This window comes from Malaya genurostris, chromosome 3 (assembly GCF_030247185.1).
Source record: "Malaya genurostris strain Urasoe2022 chromosome 3, Malgen_1.1, whole genome shotgun sequence".
NCBI classification, from domain to species: domain Eukaryota; kingdom Metazoa; phylum Arthropoda; class Insecta; order Diptera; family Culicidae; genus Malaya; species Malaya genurostris.
The window spans coordinates 75,868,422-75,874,421 of NC_080572.1; the positions used below are offsets into that span (position 1 = coordinate 75,868,422).

Consider the following 6,000-nt stretch of genomic DNA (forward strand, 5'->3'; position numbering starts at 1 on the left):
AACGCGTTCTGAGGATGAGAACAAAATATCGGCTGCTGTACAACAAATCGTTCGAGAAAAATGTTCCGAACAGTGCTTAATATCGTAGTGAGTTCCACAATTCGGCCCTTCTGAAAAGCAGGAATGAATCCCGTACAGCTTTCCTGATAGTTTCTTTCAATGAAATGCAAATCCGAAATGAAATAATCGAAATTAAAATTCTATATGCTGCTATTTTTATAGCCGCTAGGACCGCCCATTAGTGAAAAAGCTACACGGAACCACCCGCGATCCCATTTCAACCAGAATATTAGTTGATTTTCTGAATTCGATTGGTTAAAATTTGGTACAACTAATCGATTGTTGTTTTAACTAAACTGTCATTTTTGTTTTTCGATTAGCAGAAACGATGGTTGAAGAAACTAATTTAACTGTTTGAAAAAAATGCTGTCAATTAGTGAGGACACATACCTTTCAATTTCAACAAATATTTTAGTTGAAATAACTGGTGTTGTTATTGAAACAAAATTCTGTTAGTTGAAAAATAAATCGGTTTTATTTGTTTTAGATATTTTTTATTAAATTTACCTAAAATGAGTATTGAAAGATGATGCCTTCAAACGGTTGAACTAAAGTTATGCACTGATAATTTTAGTCAATTTATATGAGCTTGGGTGCATCAACCGCTGGGAATTGTAATTTTGCGACGGCAATTCAAACGCGCCATTCAAATGCAGCGCGTTCTGTGTGTTTGAAACCCTTCGCTCCTGTTACTTTTATAAATTAAATTCATGTCAAAAAGCGTTTTATTGCTAATGCATGAACATCATGATCGGTATCAAACAGCTGGAAGTAAAACAGTCTGCTGGAAGTAAATCAATGATCGAATTTGAAGCATAAAATTTTTGCGCATACCTGAAAGATTACGAGATGATCATTCATTAACATTTTCTAATTTGTCACCAAATCTTTTTCGTCTTAAACAAGGTTAACCTCATCACAACACCGCTGTTAGATAAACACTTGTTATCATAAATTTCTCAAATCGAATGCACACAATTTCACCAAACGCTTTAACCATCGATGTTGTTTTCATTGACATTTTGAAGCGACGCGAACAGATTTCAACTAAAAAAGTTGTTGATTTTGCATTGCGATTATTGCATTGCGATTATTGCTTTGCTTTCAACTGTCTCCGGCATTTGACAGCATTCAAAACAACATATTTTTCAACTACTTGAATATATGCAAATCAAAAACCATTTTGGTTGAATCAAAAAGAAATTAGTTAAATCAACTATCGCAAAAATCAAAAACTGCGATATCGCAATTTTATGATCGAAGGGTTCTCCGTGTACAAACGAAATCACGTAAAAAGAAACCTCTTAACAAAAATTGGATCAGTTTGGATTCTATCGCCACTGCGAGCAGATGTATTTTGTGTCGTTTGCAAAGCTAGTTTCGCTTCCAACAAGAGCGATTACGTCACAGCTGCCAGTCGTTTGCATTGTTGAAAAAACAACGAAAAGACGACAACGGTGGAGTGCATCACACAAAATCAGCCGTTCTAATGGCTCTAAAAGTTTTCTAAAGAACTATTAGGATTTCTTCTTCGCAAATCGAAGGTAAATATGCTCAGTTTAGTGCAAATCTAGAATAGTTTGATTAGATTTGTGCCCTTTTCGCTGTGTGAAATTCACAGTAATCGAGATGAAGTGAAACATTCTTTATTTTTGCGAAAAATGTAAAAAAGGTAAATGCTTGCATAATTCATACAATTGATCAACTAATTGATATTCGGATGTGTTAAGGAACATGTCAGTTGTTTTCGTATTCACGACATCCAGTTATGTCTCTGACATTACCCACCCGCCTTTTTTTATTTATTTTATCTGTTTTATTAATTGCATAATTTGTTCTGTTCACTTTCTTTAGTATGTTTTGTTTCATAGAATTTATTTGTTCAATTTAATTCATTCGTCTGGTTCACTTGATGTTTTATTAAGTTTACGGTTTTCATTTGCCTCATTCATTCGATTTATTTTAAAATTTTTTTCACCTCTTATTCAAAATCACATACCAGAAAAAAAAAGTCAAGAGAAACTACATATAAATAAATAAAAAAATTGAATAGCTGAAATACACTGAAATATTTTTTTATGCGAGCTTACGTAGCGCATAAAAAAACCGCATAGCTCTGAAAATTCGCATAAAAAGACCTCAGTGTATTATTAATATAAAAAATGTGGGAGATCAATAAAATAAAATAAATGATATCAATAAAATAGTTCTAACATATGAAGTAAATAAAACACATAAAATAAATCGAACGAATAAAGCAAATAATAAACATCAAAAATAGTAGAATGATCAAATAAACAATACGAATGAAATAAATTGAGCAAATGAATAAAATAAAATAAATGAAATGAAAAAATTGAAATAAATGAAAAAATCAATAATAAAAATATATATAAGACGAATGAAAAAAAAACAATCAAAAATGAAACAAGAGACCATTTTTTTGTTAAACTTCAAACTTCGTTAGCAGTTAAAGTAACATTTCGCTGTCATAATACAAACTTCAATGAAGCAATCACTCAAAAAAGACTTAAATACCTATAATCGATCACAGATAGCTCCACTCTGGAGGCTGAAGAAGCATTATTAGATAAATAATTATTAGAACACTTCATTTTTTTATACCACTGAAACGATTCCATTCACACGTTACTTCGATACTTGTTGTTTGGTTGTTGGTTGTCCATTTCGTGGTCCAATGTTTCAAAATCATGTAGCATCTAATCACTTACGGAATAAAAGATAATTGTACCAAAGGTCAGTCGAACCACCTTTACATTCTTTACATTGTGATGTAATCGAAGCCAATGTATTCGCTTCGGCTCTAATATGGAGTATCATAATACTGTGAAAAATGTGCGTAACTTTAACACTGTGATCATTTGCTTCTCGAGTTAGTAAAACGGTTACTGCGTTAGACTGCGTGAAAGTCGTTCGTCGATATTCGTTAATCAAACATTGCAGCTAAAACTTTCTGTTTGATATACGACTCTGTCGAAACAAAATGCAGTGCTCTGATGGAGTAGCAATCAGACAAATTTATGCTCAATCTTCCTGAAGAGGGATTCAAATTCGATAAATGAAGTAAAAATGAAAAAAAAAATCTAAATTCTTGAAAATAGCCAGAATTGTTGAAAATTCAGGTATTTCAAATTATTTGAAAAAAAAGTGCAAGTTCTGTAGATTGGAGTCTCAAAATTTTGGTTTCAAGTGTAAGTTTTGTGGTTTTTGGAACCAGCAAAACTTCGTTCTTGAAGTTGGAACTCGAACTGGTCTGAGATGTACTGCTTTTGAAAAACATCGAATCGTCGAATAAAATACTATAAAAACTAAAAGGATCTATTTTTAGTACAATGGGTAGATCATGCCGTCGCATTAAGATTATTAATCTTATCTTTATCAAACAAATGAAACTTCAATCATGTTCTAAATTGTTGATTGATGAAGGCAGGATGAATTGTGACTGCACCAGAGAGAATTTTCCATGCAATCTAATACCCTAGATGAAATTTCTCCGGTTCAGACAGACAACGTGCTTGCATATGACGAAACGAAAAATCTCGTGAATCGGTAGAACTACCATCTTCTCAGTGAACCGTCTCACAAACTTTGTTATCTTCACTTTCATTACGAATTGTGGAGTTCATATATAATTCGATTGTTCGACAAACAAAACACATTCGATTTCCATAGAAGTTTTTGCACAAACTACAAAAGCTTTAATATCCTTTGATTTACGAAGCTAAAGATAAGCTCCTATAGATAGAATAAAATTAACACCACGAGTTGTTTTTCTTTTTTACAAATAACGAGACCGGCAACTGTCAAACTCACTTACGATAATCATCACAAACTATTAAATTTTCCTATTTTACTATCATCACATCACAACCCACAGCATGCTGCGTTCCATTTGGTAATCCATTATTGTCCTTTCCAGCGTTGGTACCGTTCGCCGTTTATAAGGCTGGTTATTAATTAATTTATGGGAAATTCTTCTCCGAAAGACCGCACATAGGTTTATTCATTATGGGTAGTTTTACTTCCGGCCATCCTCTGCAACACTTATCGAGGTCCTGGAGGAACTCACGAGCTGAAGAGGCCATCTATTTCACTCGAAATCGTACACACACATTGCAATGAACAATTTAAAAGCTTTTAGTCATCCACCCACCACCCAAGTTCGGTCGGAGCCTTGGCTCGACGTAAACCGAGTGCACAAAGATTCCAGCAATAGCGGTTGTATCCCCTCTGCTCCGGTAGAGACCCCAAACACTCTTCTTCGGCGATAAGTATTATCAGCAATTTATTCAATATTTCATTTTTTACACACAATAACCTAACGAAGGCAAATTGAAGAAACATGAATAAATAAAGCTTCATTCAAACCGAAAGAGACCGCCGATCGCTCCCCACAGCTCGTTTTTCTTTGCCTGGTTCGTTCGCGGTAAAAAAAATTACCGACACACAACACATCTCAATCCAGACACTTCTAGTATAACAATGCTTCTTCGCTCGTTCTCTGGTCCTTCAGTGCTGTGAGGATTTCCAGCATTGCGCGTTTTCATACACACCTTTCTGCAATCTTCCACGTTCGGTACAATTCTCTGATTCCTCCGTGTGAAACGTTAAAATATTTTCCACCGCAGCAAGTGCACTCCTCGTGCCATTCAAAATCAAACGTCCCGCACCAAACAAGAATCTTCACTTTGTTCTGAACTTTTCGCGTACGATTCCGAGTGGGTAGTAGCTTCCTCGAAGTCACCCGCTTCCACCCACTCGCTCTACCGCTTTTCGCTCGCTTCTCGTTTACCTTTCAGTTATCTGCACCGAAAACACGAGGCAATCGCCAGACACGATTATTATCAACCAACCCCTCGCGAAACGGGTTGCGCCGACCCCCGCTCACATACTGGATGGAAAACCACGGCGTTGGCACATTAAACCGGAAGTTCGTAGCTTCCGGCCGTCGAGACGTGGTTTGAATCGAACAAGCGATCCTGAAATTCGCCACCCCGTTGTGGCACAATCGTCCTGTACTGGAGCACTCGTACACACACACGCACACACCACACAGGCCGCTCTATTCCGGCGAGTTAGGCAAAGAACCGCTACTTGAATGGAACCGCCGTGACGAGAATCCCACGTACGAACTGCTTCACGGCTGAACGCGAACTAAACAACAATGCCGCTGGGTCATGTTGCGCATGTTGTGCGGCCAGCAGGAATGATACGAGCCACCTCAATGGAGAGAAAGCTACCAACCGGTGTCGAAACGAGAGCGAGCGGGATCTTTGGTAGCACTGAGCGAATCGAGTGAACGCGAACCTTATGCCACGGGTTAGTGAGAGCGGCAGCGGCAGATCCGAATCCCGTACCAGATGGCTCGTACGTTCGCACCGGCAGCATAAATCGTGTTCCCGGGATATGAATGAAATGAACACCGGCAAATGCTGGCAGTCGCCCAAACGTCGACGACGAGTTCGTCGGTTGTTTTTGTTCATTCGTTCGTTCATTCGTGGCTCGTGGGAGTCAAACATGTGGTCCACAGACAGATGACAGAGGATTGATTTATGGTTCGTAGAAAAGGAGATTGAAAATGTAAGTGCCGAGTGAACTGAAACTGCGCTGGATTCGGCAGCGCCGCTGGACGGACAATAGCGGAACGATACTTTGGCAATTTTATTTCTCTGCTTAGAATCCATAGACGAGAATTTGCTCGTGACTCTCTGATACTTGAATATTTTGGTCTCAGAAGATGTAAAATTACTCGATTTTTATAGGTGTGTAGACTGCTGTTGAATGAGAAATAAACTGTGGATTTGATAATAAATCAAAAATATTTGAAATGACGCATATATCGAACTTCTCCTGAAGGCAGTACTTTTATTAAATTTCTGTTTGAGCTGTTAGTAGAATATTATTGTTGTACCGTTGAAT

At 37.2% G+C, this 6,000-nt stretch overlaps 1 protein-coding gene across 7 annotated transcripts in view; it reads right to left on the reverse strand.

Moving 5' to 3' along the window:
• The window catches only part of LOC131438822 (uncharacterized), a 299,650-nt gene extending 294,394 nt beyond the window's left edge, over positions 1-5,256 (reverse strand). For 2 of the 7 annotated variants that reach the window (XM_058609136.1, XM_058609140.1), the window contains exon 1: positions 4,635-5,256. The gene's annotated coding sequence lies outside the window, so the exon portion shown is untranslated. Of the gene's footprint in view, positions 1-3,558; positions 3,578-3,640; positions 3,809-3,898 lie in introns of those variants that run through there. The other 5 variants (XM_058609141.1, XM_058609138.1, XM_058609137.1 and 2 more) reach the window with 5 other exon arrangements.
• Between the last annotated feature and the right edge of the window lie 744 nt (positions 5,257-6,000).